Raw genomic sequence first — 13049 nt, 5'->3', positions numbered from 1 at the left:
ATTTATCATTGTTGTGGGACCCCTGAAACTTTTGAAGATGGAAACATGAGGAACAAGGTGTATCACATTTCAGCATGAAGCTCTATCTGAATAATAGTTTGCTAACATACTTCAGGGTGTTTGGTATCGTATGCGTGAATGAACCTCTGCCAGCCCATGCACAGTGAGAATGAGACCCCACAAGGCCAGGGTGCAATATTCAGCAAGAATCACTGCTGGTATTAAGCCTCTGTCATCTGTGTTGGGTCTCATCTAAGGTACAGCACCTTTCCTAGCCAGGCAGTTGATGGCATCAGGTTGGTCAATGTGCTTGTGGGACGCTCGAGCCTCTACCACGGTAAGCAGTAGCACACCCAATAGAAAGCAGATTATATTTATCAGTGCCAGGTCTACAGCAGAGCCTCAGGATACCTAATTCTGCCTTTTCTCCCTTTTGCCTGTTCATTATCATTCCCTGACACCCCCGTGGTGATAGCCAGCCTTGGCATCAGGTGGTGCAGAGATTCCCCGAGTCACAGGGAGTGGCATCAGGAGTCAGCCCAAGCCACCCTCGCTCCCCAACCTGAGGGAAAAAAACAGGCAAGAAACACTAGGTCTGCAAAACCAACGGCTGATTGATTCCCCGTGCTCCGGGGAATGTGCAGCACAACTTTTTAATTCACTTTTTAAACATTTATCAATGTTTTCTTATCGTAGATTTTCTCTATCAGCGAGTTAAATTTGGAAAAAAATTAAAACTACGTGGGTGCCTGGGGCTGACACGGGTGGGTTTTGCCTCACGGCTATAGTACTCCCTTGCCTTTTGCACCACAGCATCTTTTTCTGCCCTTTTCCCCACCAAGCCTCTTTAATTTTTTAAGTTTTCGGTGGTTTTGGTTGAACAGCCATGAAGCATTGCCCCCTGCCGGCAGGTCGCACACCTGGCTGCGGGTGCGGGGATGTCCGTACGTCTGTCTGCAACGGCTCCTGCAGCGCTTCGGCTGGGGAGAGGATTAAAAACGTAAAATTTGCAGCTCGATATTTAGATTTTGGAAAAGAAAGGAGAGGAAAGTCAGAAAGAAATCATCAGCACCAAAAGCATTGCTTGTGTCCGTAGAATTTAATACACAAATACGGTTTTATGGGGGTTTTTTTCCTTTTTTTTTTTTTTTGGTTATGCTTTAAAATATTAACTGACGAAGTGTTTCTTGCTCCAGCTGCACAATATTGTGCTCATGCAGCAGCATGTGTGATTGAGAGAGACTCGTGAAGTCCTGTTTTTCATTAGAAGTGAAATGCAGACTAACAGCATGGGTGGTAAAAAGTCACTGACAATAAAAAATTGTTTGAGAACAGGATGCAGCTACCTTAGGTGCTAATTTGGCCCTTGATTATAGCAGAATCTGAGCAGCTCATAGTCTCATAGAAAAACATTTATACTCACAGTCTGCAGGACTTGAGGGGACTCCAGTGCTCCTATTTTACAGACAAGGAGGTGGGGCATAAAAAAATGAAAATTATTTACATTGGGTCGCAATGGGAGCCTTGGACAGGAGGGCTTGAATTCATGTTTCTTACACCCTAGACTCTTCTCGCCCAGCTCACAGATGAGTTTTCCTTGCTCCGAAGTTTACACCAGCTCTGTCCAGCTTAAGCTGCAAGGAGTTTAGGTAGCAGGATACATTTTTAACTTTTTTCACTTTGATGAAACTCTGCATCTTGAATAAATTATATAATATAGAGCAGAAAACTTCTAGTGAGAGCAAGCTAAAAATATAAGATTTTTTTCCTTTTTTTTTTTTCTTTCCATCACAGCTCCTGTTCCCAAATTACACTTGCCTCACTCAGAGTCTTAGAAAGCTGACACAGAACAAATTGTCCTATGTAAATTGCAAGTTTCCCTTCTGATTGACAGCAATCCACAAAGATGGACTAATTCCAGAGGAAGTCAAGCAAAGACTGTGTCATAACTATTAACCCAATTTTAAAAATGTTCCAAATTGCTGCTGAGTTGCCAGCACATCCTTCATATAATGGCACACGTAAATCCAAAGTACGGGAGCCAGACAGAGTACACGTGAACAGGATGTAGTGGGCTACAGGTTGTATATATGCAGTTTTGCTCCCCTGGCTATTGCAGCTTGTGTTAGGGAGGGACAACCACATACTCCTCGCTCCCTCCTGGTGACTTTGATCTTGAAGATGTGCAATGGGCAGTCAAGCATATGACCAGTTACATTCTTTCTGCCTGTTTTGGCTGCTTGTTGTCCTTAAACCAAAACAAGTCATTAAGGGAGCAAGGACAATTATTTTTTGAAATTTGTGTAAGGGAAAGGGAGAGGGAATATGGGCTGCTGTAAAATTGGTATTGTCACACAGCTGATTTGATTATGCCACTCCTTACTGCAGAGCCGTGACTGAGTTTATCGAGGTCTCCCTTTGCAAGTGATAATAAACCTAATAGCTGCCCACAGCTTAATATTTTTTCTTGCACTACATATGTTCACTTTTGGTCCTTAGATTATTTTTTTCTCCAGTCTCCATCTGTTCTTTTGCCTTTGAGGTACTTTAGTTACCATGGAAATGACAACATCATCTGGATGGGTGGAGCTTTGTGCAGTGTAAAGTTGGTTTCCTATATAAAGTGGTTTGCAAGGTATGGGGATGGCTGACAAAAATACAGCATTTTATGTGATAGCTTTTCATGTTTTAGGTGTGCAACAGAGAGAGATACCTATGTGTGCTCGTGAGTGCACGAGGCACGATGTGCCTGTTCCAGGAGGGGGCATGTGTTTCATTTTTGCTCTGCCAGATGAAGTCTTTCACTTGAGTTTTTCATGCCTGATTTCTTACAACCTTTAGTTGCAAGTTGGCTTTTATTTGAGAAAACTCAATTGTAAGACACTGTCTGAGTCCTATGATTGTCAGATCGGTCAGGCAAGATGGAGAGCTTGTTCCCTGGAGATGTGCATCTTTCGTCATCATTGCCATGAGGAAGAATAGGAGGAGTTAATTTAGTGGGCAGTTGTCACATGGGCCTTGTTGTCTGGTTATGTGTATGGCATTGCCTCCTTGGTCTCTGGGAGGTGTCTTGTGCCTTCAACAAGTCCACACGACAAATGATCCATGATCCACATGACAATATGATTCAGAGATCACTTAAAACAATTCTACATGGACATCACACATTTAATCTCAACAAATCCAGCAAATCTAGGGCAGAGCCCTTGTTTATACCAAATCAGACTTTATTTCAGTAGTGACCCCATGGACTTTAGCACAGTCCCAGAAGCTATTATCCACTATTAGTCCCTGTAGCACCTGGCAATATTGATTATACAGCCTCGTGGAGATGAAGGTATTTTAGATGAATAATGATTTTTGGCAAAGGATATTAAGAGAAGGGCCAGATATGTCAAAAAGATGAGAACTTGGCCCATTAAACTTAATATTAAGGCCTGTACGGTCTCCAAAATGCTTTTAGGCTAGTTCATATATTCAGTGGATGTCTCTTAAAGAACCTGAAGTGCTCTCTGCTTGTCTAATCAGGTATGTGGATGGGGCCAGGGGATACGTCACAGAAAAGGTTTTAATGCAGTTCCCACTGAGACCAAAGGAACAGGAAAATGCCAATTCATCAAAGCATATGCAAACATGGGTTCCTGATGGAAAGTCTCCCAAACACAGGCACGTCTGGCTGAGACAGCATTCAGTTCTTAGAAAGTTTGGTGGGGAGAGGATCCCACAAAACAACAGGGAGTCCCTTGTAAAGTCTGCTGAAGAGAGGAATCTAAGGTCAAATCCTTGGGTCTTCTATCCTAAGCTTACTTTGTCACGTGGCTAGAGTGATAGTATTTGTTTTTTTCTATTATGGTTATTTTTAGGTGCTCTAACTCCAGCTGCAGCCGTTTCTTACCACAACAATCCTTTCAAAAAACAACCTCCCCAGCAACACTGGAAATCTTTCCTGTGGGAAAAAAAAAGCCCAACAAAAAACCCTAATGAACTCAGCAGCCAGCAGTAGAAATCCTTCTCAAAGGCACATTCCAACAATAAACAAACTCGTGATTCTCAGAAAGCTCAGAAACTGGTGGTGGTGGTGGGGTTTTCGCAGCAATTCAGGAAAATCCATCTCTTGGTCCAGTATGGAAAGCAAACTCCAGGGCCAGGGACCCCTCAGCAGTCTCCTTTGATTTCTTTTTTGTGCCTTGGCTGTGGAGAGCTGGGCCATTTACATGTCAGGCACCATCCTGGCTAAAACACGAGCAATTGCACCAGTGAATTCCAGAGCAAAGAGCATGGCCTGTTATAATCGGTGCCAAGAGCTTTTAGCTGGGTGATGACAGGCTTGCACTCGGCGCAAAGGGAGCACAGAAGGAGTGCTCATCAGACAGACTCATACGGAGAAAGCGAGGGCCCAGGGGAAAAAAAGGCTGGTTTCAGCCCTCTTAGAGATGGGAATGTCTGAAGTGACACCTCCGCAAAGGCTGCCGGCAGCTGGGGCCACTTCCAGCATTGCGGTGTCACGCTTTTGGTGTGACAAACCGCTTAAGCCAGCAGCTGGTCCCAGCATCAGTTCACCTCTGGAGTGGTTTCCATCTGAGCCCCATGTGGAGTGTGTTTCAGTCATAGAAAAATAAGGCTCAGAGGGACCAGGAGAGTCACCACCATCACCTCTGCCACCCGCTGACACAGCCTATGCAGCAAGCACCAGATCCGAGAGGACAGCTTTGAAACCTCTTGGGCAGACACAGGCAGGAGAAAAAAACTAAACAAAAAAGCCCTTTCCTGCTATAATATGGCCAGCTAAGAGCAAGTGGGGATTTAGCAGTGGATGGCCTCCAGGCAGAAGGTCAGCAATCTCCAGCACAATGTACACAAGATCCAGATCCAAAGAGAGATCAGGTATGAGGAGACATGGACTAGTCCTACATGTACAAATGTGTTTTTCTTACATTAAACATAGGGTTGTTACAATCTAAATTCCAGTTGTCTCCTTCCCTTGAGATGATTCACAGGGGAAATCCAGCCTAACTGAAGTTAATCCAAGTGCAGAGCCCAAACCTGAGGTTCTTTGTTCTGATCTGCTGTCCAGTTGAAGCCACAGTGGGGTAAGCAGATCCCTTATTTCATAATAGGTCTTCCCCTCACACATTAAAAGAGACATTTTACAGCTCAGACATAGGAAGAAGAAAAGTAGGACTTGATTTTTTTTCTGAGACCTCTATAGGGATATGCACTGTAAAAAGTTAAAAACTTGGGAGTTTGTCTTTAATGTATCTGTTTTTAATGAACTATTTGTGTTCTATGTTTGGATTACAGCTTTGTGAGCAATCAACTTCTTGATCTGCTAGCCAAACCTCTCAAAATAATATGAATATTTTTCTTTGAGGTTATTCAGCTATTAATTCTTTTCTTGCTCTTTTTCCCACCAAAATGGTAAACTGGGGGAAAAAAATTAGGTTGAATTCAATGTGTTTCTTTTTGTTATCATTTCTTAATTTTAGATAAATATGGAAATTAGAGAATGTGAAAATAAGAGATTTTGACTTGAAGAGATAAGTATTTTCTGACCAAAGCAATCAAAGCAATTAAATGAATGAAATATGAATTCACACATAGTTTCAATCGATATGAATCTGGTTTTTTTGTTTTAGGGGTTTTTTTTGGGGAAAGTACATATTAGTTTGCAAAATGTCACCAGGATCTAATTAGGATCAAGATGTTAAACCAGCATTGAAAACTAGAGTGGAGGGTCTGGTACGTGGGCTTCATATGTTCAGGGTTTCTTCACCCCTGCAGGAAGTGGGGAGAAGTGGTTTGTATCATCAGCTGCACCCTGTACGTTGTTTTCTCATTCGTCACCAAATGCCAGGAGCTGCAGTAATCCATCCTGGAAGTGACAAACATATGATACCATGCGTCCTGATCCTGTGGGAGGAAGGGTGGAATTTCCTATGGGTGCAGATGCCTCAAGAAAAAGGACTTTTTTTTAAGCCTGGAGTCTCTTCCTGGCTGTCCCAGGTTAGTGATGAATGGACCATGATTTCAAGGCTTTGTACCATTTCATTAGTCTTCTCTAGTAATTTCTATTGTTTTTATTGTGAGTATTTCTCTATTGATTCCAAAGGGACCATTGTGGATTTGGACTGTGGTAGGAATCATTCCCACATACGAAAGACTAGGATGTTTTTATCCTTAATTTACTGATTAGGTATTCGCTGCATCTGTTACTTGTACCCTTGTTTCTCACAATCCTGTATCTGTCAGAATATACTCTGACCTTTAGCCACAGAAAAAAATAATCTTATAACAGGATTTACAATGAAAATGTGTACTTGTTTGATGAAAGCCGTTGGAATGGCAGCCATCCTCTTAAGGGCAGGATTAAGGTTACAAAGGCAGAAGGAACATTATTATTTCCTGATCTGGTGAGTGTTGGACAGTCCAGCCTCCAGGTTATCTCACATCCTATATGATTTATCGATAACCATGAATCAAACGCAAAAACTTGTTTGCTGGAGTTACAGAATCACAGAATCACAGAATCGTATAGGTTGGAAAAGACCTTTAAGATCATTGAGTCCAACTGTAAACCTAACACTACCAAGACCACCACTACACAATGTCCCTAAGCACCTCATCCAAACGTCCTTTAAATACCTCCAGGGATGGCGACTCAACCACTTCCCTGGGCAGCCTGTTCCAATGCTTGATAACCCTTTCAGTGAAGAAAAATTTCCTAATATCCAGTCTAAACCTCCCCTGGTGCAACTTGAGACCATTTCCTCTTGTCCTATCACTTGTTACCTGGGAGAAGAGACCGACCCCCACCTCTCTACAACCTCCTTTCAGGTAGTTGTAGAGAGCGATAAGGTCTCCCCTCAGCCTCCTTTTCTCCAGGCTAAACAATCCCAGCTCCCTCAGCCGCTCCTCATAAGACTTCTGCTCCAGACCCTTCACCAGCTTCGTTGCCCTTCTCTGGACTTGCTCCAGCACCTCAGTGTCTCTCTTGTAGTGGGGGGCCCAAAACTAAACACAGTATTCGAGGTGCGGCCTCACCAGTGCCGAGTACAGGGGCACGATCACTTCCCTAGTCCTGCTGGCCACGCTATTTTTGATACAAGCCAGGATGCCATTGGCTTTCTTGGCCACCTGGGCACACTGCTGGCTCATATTCAGGCAGCTGTCAACCAACACCCCCAGGTCCTTTTCTGCCTGGCAGCTTTCCAGCCACTCATCCCCAAGCCTGTAGCGTTGCATGGGGTTGCTGTGGCCCAAGTGCAGGACCTTGCACTTGGCCTTGTTAAACCCCATACAATTGACCTCGGCCCATCGATCCAGCCTGTCCAGGTCCCTCTGCAGAGCCTTCCTACCCTCCAGCAGATCAACACTCCCACACAACTTGGTGTCATCTGCAAACTTACTGAGGGTGCACTCGATCCCTTCATCCCGATCATTGATAAAGATGTTAAACAGGACTGGCCCCAACACAGAGCCCTGGGGAACACCGCTTGTGACCGGCCGCCAACTGGAATAAACTCCATTCACCACCACTCTTTGGGCCCGGCTATCCAGCCAGTTCTTTACCCAGCGAAGAGTACACCCGTCCAAGCCATGAGCAGCCAGTTTCTCCAGGAGAATGCTGTGGGAAACCATGTCAAAGGCTTTACTGAAGTCTAGATAGACAACATCCACAGCCTTTCCCTCATCTACTAGGCAGGTCACCTTGTCGTAGAAGGAGATCAGGTTGGTCAAGCAGGACCTGCCTTTCCTGAACCCATGCTGGCTGGGCTTGATCCCTTGGTTATTCTCTACATGCCGTGTGATAGCACTCAGGATGATCTGCTCCATCAGCTTCCCCGGCACCGAGGTCAGGCTGACAGGCCTGTAGTTCCCCGGGTCCTCCTTCCGGCCCTTCTTGAAGATGGGCGTCACATTAGCTAATCTCCAGTCAACTGGGACCTCCCCAGTTAGCCAGGACTGCTGGTAAATGATGGAAAGGGGCTTGGTGAGCACTTCTGCCAGTTCCTTCAGTACTCTCGGGTGGATCTCATCAGGCCCCATAGACTTGTGAGTGTCTAAGTGGTGCAGCAGGTCACTAACCATTTCCCCCTGGATTATGGGGGCTCCATTCTGGTCCCCATCCCTATCTTCCAACTCCATGAACTGGGTACCCAGAGAACAATTGGTCCTGCTATTAAAGACTGAGGCAAAGAAGGCATTAAGTACCTCAGCCTTTTCCTCATCCTTGATCACTGTGTTCCCTCCGCCGTCTACTAGGGGCTGGAGATTCTCCTTAGCTCTCCTTTTGCTGCTAATGTATTTGAAGAAGTGTTTTTTGTTGTCTTTTACAGCAGCAGCCAGATTGAGCTCTAGCTCAGTTTTGGCCCTTCTAATTTTCTCCCTGCACAGCCTTGCTACACCTTTGTAGTCCTCCTGAGTTGCCTGCCCCTTCTTCCAGAGGTCGTAGACTCTCCTCTTTTTCCTGAGTTCGAGCCAGAGCTCTCTAGTCAGCCGGGCCGGTCTTCTTCCCCGCTGGCTCGTCTTTCGGCACCTGGGGACAGTCTGCTCTTGTCATCTCCTAAGAAGCTCTTAGGACTTCCTCCTTAAAGAATGTCCAGCCTTCCTGGACTCCTTTGCCCATTAGGGCTGCCTCCCAGGGGACTCTCTCGACCAGTCTCCTAAACAGGCTGAAGTCCGCCTTCTGGAATTCTAAAGTGTCAGTTTTGCTGACCCCCCTCTCTGCTTCTCCATGAATCAAAAACTCTATCATTTCGTGATCACTCTGCCCAAGACAGCCTCCAACCATCACATGGCTCACAAGTCCTTCTCTGTTGGTGAACAAGAGGTCCAGCGGGGCACCTTCCCTCGTTGGCTCACTCACCAGCTGTGTCAGGAAGTTATCTGCCACACACTCCAGGAACCTCCTAGACTGTTTCTTTTCTGCTGTATTGTATTTCCAGTAGACATCCGGCAGGTTGAAGTCCCCCACAAGAACAAGGGCTAGCGATCGTGAGGCTTCTCCCAGCTGCTCATAGAATAGTTCATCTGTCTCCTCATCCTGGTTGGGTGGTCTGTAACAGACTCCCACCACAAGATCTGCCTTGTTGGCCTTCCCCCTGATTCTTACCCATAGACACTCCACCCTATCATCACCATCATCGAGCTCTAAACTATCCAGACACTCCCTGACGTATAGGGCTACCCCACCACCTCTCCTGCCTCGCCTATCCCTCCTGAAAAGTTTATAGCCATCCATCGCTGCACTCCAGTTGTGCGAGTCATCCCACCATGTTTCCGTGATGGCAACCATATCATAGTTTTCATGATATACAATGGCTTCCAACTCCTCCTGCTTGTTGCCCATGCTGCGTGCATTGGTGTAGAGGCACTTCAGCTGGGCTGCCGTCCGTGTCTCCTTCATAGGAGAACACCCCTTGCGTGCTTTGAGGCGTTTCACTGGCATTTCCCTCTTGGCTCCTATTGCCTCAGTATCCCCTAGCTCAACTCTGTTTGACTTCAGCTGTGCCCCAGCGTACCCCGCACATCTCAGAGACACAGGCTGAGTGCCCTCGCTGGCACCCGCTCCCTCTAACCGTGGCACGTTGTCCCTCAGCTTCCTTCGGGCAAGCCTGATATTACCCTCCTCCCCCTTCGAGTCTAGTTTAAAGCTCTGTCGATGAGCCCCGCAAGTTCCTGAGCAAAGATTCTCTTTCCCCTTTGAGAAAGATGAATCTCATCAGACGCCAGCAAACCCGCTGCTGTGTAGGCCATCCCGTTGTCAAAAAAACCAAATCCGTGGTGATGACACCAGCCACGGAGCTATGCGTTAATAGATTGGGTGTCTCTGTTCCTTCTTGTGAAAGTTCTTCTTCTTAGTTCTTCTTCTGAGTTCTTCAACAGATGTTCATAGTCCAGAGAAGTTGGGTGATTTCCATGTCATGTGCCAATATCTCCTCTCCTTCCTCACACCCCTTTTCAACATCCAAGGCCAAGACATTTGGAGCAGAAGCAGAGCCATACCCATCACATCTGAGATCCTGCTCGTGAACACAGCTGTGAAAACTGAGGTAGCCGTGGATTTGTTGTTGCGCATCCACACAGAGTCACATGCAATTACACCGGTCCATGGGTGTTTAATGATGTGCTGTTTCTAAATTCACATCTGGGGAAAACCCTGCTGAAATTGGTTTTGCCCCCCCTGTGTTGCTTGTGAGGTTAAAGGAGTCCTTGGTTGCCTGTTATGTTATGGCTGTACAATCTATGATGCAGCTAACCCTGTATCTCCTCCTGAGGTTTGGCTGATGTGCTTTGGGCATCATCTTTCAACACATGGACAGTGCCAAGGCTTTTTTGATGGGGATGGAAAGTGTCTACTGCATAAAACAGAAAAGTGTTTCTCCCAGACTATTGCCAACCCATTGTGCAGCTGCACCACCAGCTCATCCCCTTTTAGGAGAGACACTGCTGCTGGTCACAGCAGTATTTACCCCAGGCTTAGGCAGGGATGTAGCTTCATGAGTGTCCTGGTTTCGGCTGGGATAGAGTTGACGGCTTTTGCGTTCCCTATTAAACTGTCCTTATCTCAACCCACGAGTGTTCTCACTTTTACTCTTCCGATTCTCTTCCCCATCCCATCGCGGGGGGAGTGAGCGAGCGGCTGCGTGGTGCTTAGTTGCCGTCTGGGGCTAAACCACGACAAACGCAAAAGCCGTGCGCGTGAGCAAAGCGAAGCAAGGAATTCATTCACTACTTCCCATGGGCAGGCAGGTGTTCAGCCATCTCCAGGAAAGCAGGGCTCCCTCACGCGTAATGGTTACTTGGGAAGACAAACACCATCACTCCGAATGTCCCCCCCTTCCTTCTGCTTCCCCAGCTTTATATACTGAGCATGACGTCATATGGTATGGAATAGCTCTTTGGTCAGTTTGGATCAACAATCCTGGCTGTGTCCCCTCCCAGCTTCTTGGGCACCTGGCAGAGCATGGGGAGCTGAAAAAAAAGTCCTTGACCAGTGTAAATACCGCTTAGCAACAGCCAAAACATCGGCGTGTTATCAATATTATTCTCATACTAAAACCCAAAACACAGCACTACACCAGCCACTAGGAAGGAAATCAACTCTATCCCAGCCGAAACCAGGACAGCGTTCCCTATTAAACTGTCCTTATCTCAACCCACGAGTGTTCTCACTTTTACTCTTCCGATTCTCTTCCCCATCCCACCGCGGGGGGAGTGAGCGAGCGGCTACGTGGTGCTTAGTTGCCGTCTGGGGCTAAACCACGACAATGAGAAGCAGAAAAGAACAGTGCAAGCTGCAAAGATTTACAAAGCTTGTCCTTTACTTCACTCTGGGGACTGGTTCCCCATGAGCACTGCATCCTTTGGTTTGAATTCTGGATACTCTTTCTGGCTCATCTTTTCTCCAGGTGCCTTGCATCCAATATCTAGCGTTCTTTTATTTGCTCTTCCTCTTCTTTTAAACTTACTCTTGCTCTCACAGGAGCACCTGCGGTATGTAAAAACACAACAAAAGCACTTAATCTAGTCTGACATTTTCACTCTGGAACTTTGGTTATTTTTCTTGAGTGAAGTACCTTGTTTCCTACACCCATCAGTAGCTTTATACTCAATAAAGCTGGTAAGAAAACACATTTCCTGTCCAGGAAGAAATGTTGTTTTTTCAAATTTGTTCTGATTCAAAATTGAGCTTATAGAAAAATGCCTTTTCAGAATTCCCCATGGAATGAAAATTCTGGTTAAAAAACCCCACCCACCACACATTAAAAAGCCCCAAACAATGAAAGGATTTGCATAGACAGAGTTCAGACTGTACATTTATTATTGTAAAAGTAGTATGACAGTGATCTCGATTCAGTTATCCACATATGGATTTCTAATGCTATTTGATATATCAAAGAGTGTCTGGGGTATCTCCAGGGGCCTGAAGGATATGGCACAGGATTTCTGCCCTTCTGGAACAGCCCATAAAAACCTCATGGGATACTCCAGGACATCTCAGATGCCAACAAACATCTGTGTATGGGTAACGAAACTGAGCTCTGAAATCGTGCACACCTTGTTTTGGGGGACTTAGTCTGTGAGCTCAGCCCTACCTCTGCCTCTTTGCTGAAGTTTGATCTAATGAATCTCACTCAGTATCGGCACTGTGCTGATTTCAGCATGTGTGCCCATGTCTGAGAGAAGGTCCACTAAATCTCCTGCATGCCAGTGTTTCCAAACCAGGGTGTAGACTTGTGAAGCTTGCCTGAGTGCTTAGTGCAAATCTTGGAGTGTATGTTTGAGTGTGGACCTTGACTTAAATTTGACATGTTTATCCCTGTAACACTGCTAACACTGACAGCTCTTGTGTCACGCCAGAAAAATTCAATTTATACCATGTTTCCCAAAACCTTGCAAAGCCTGGGCCAGACAGACATCCTCAATGCTGGATATATACACCCTAGTATCAGTTCAAATAACTAGGAAAAAAAGAGGCACATAAATAAAGAGAACAGAGCAGATTAAAATAAACTGGGTTACAGATGCTGGACTCACTTTTATTCAGAGTCCAGCTCATCGCTAGCACTGCCTTGATAGTGCTCCCCTTCCCCCTTTTGACCTTCTCTTTTAGGTCAAGCCTGTGACCTTGGGTGATCCAGCTCACTTTACACCTTGGCCTAATTACAGCCAGAGTAGCAGAGGGTGGAATATGATAACCATCCACATCTTTATCATAGGTGAAAACAGGCAGAGTAATCATTTAGGGTGGCTGAAGTAGGTAAGGCTGGGAGTAATGAGATGGAAAGTTTAGATTGAATATCAAGATAAAATTACCCACAATACATTCTTTTAGGCAAGGGGATGTATTAAGTCTCAATTAGTGGCAGTATGATCTAAGAGCACCACAGCTACTGACAGCATTATGGTCCCTTGGCCTATTAAATCATCTTTCAAAGAAACCAATGGAAGGCTGAACTGGACAAACCACTGGTAACTGTAATATAAGGACTAATCCCATGATGGAGCCAGAGGAGAATAAATAGGTAATTTCCATGTCACTCATG

The sequence above is a fragment of the Mycteria americana genome (assembly GCF_035582795.1).
Source record: "Mycteria americana isolate JAX WOST 10 ecotype Jacksonville Zoo and Gardens chromosome Z unlocalized genomic scaffold, USCA_MyAme_1.0 Scaffold_18, whole genome shotgun sequence".
Taxonomy (NCBI): Eukaryota; Metazoa; Chordata; class Aves; order Ciconiiformes; family Ciconiidae; genus Mycteria; species Mycteria americana.
Note: the sequence above shows the minus strand (reverse complement) of the source record.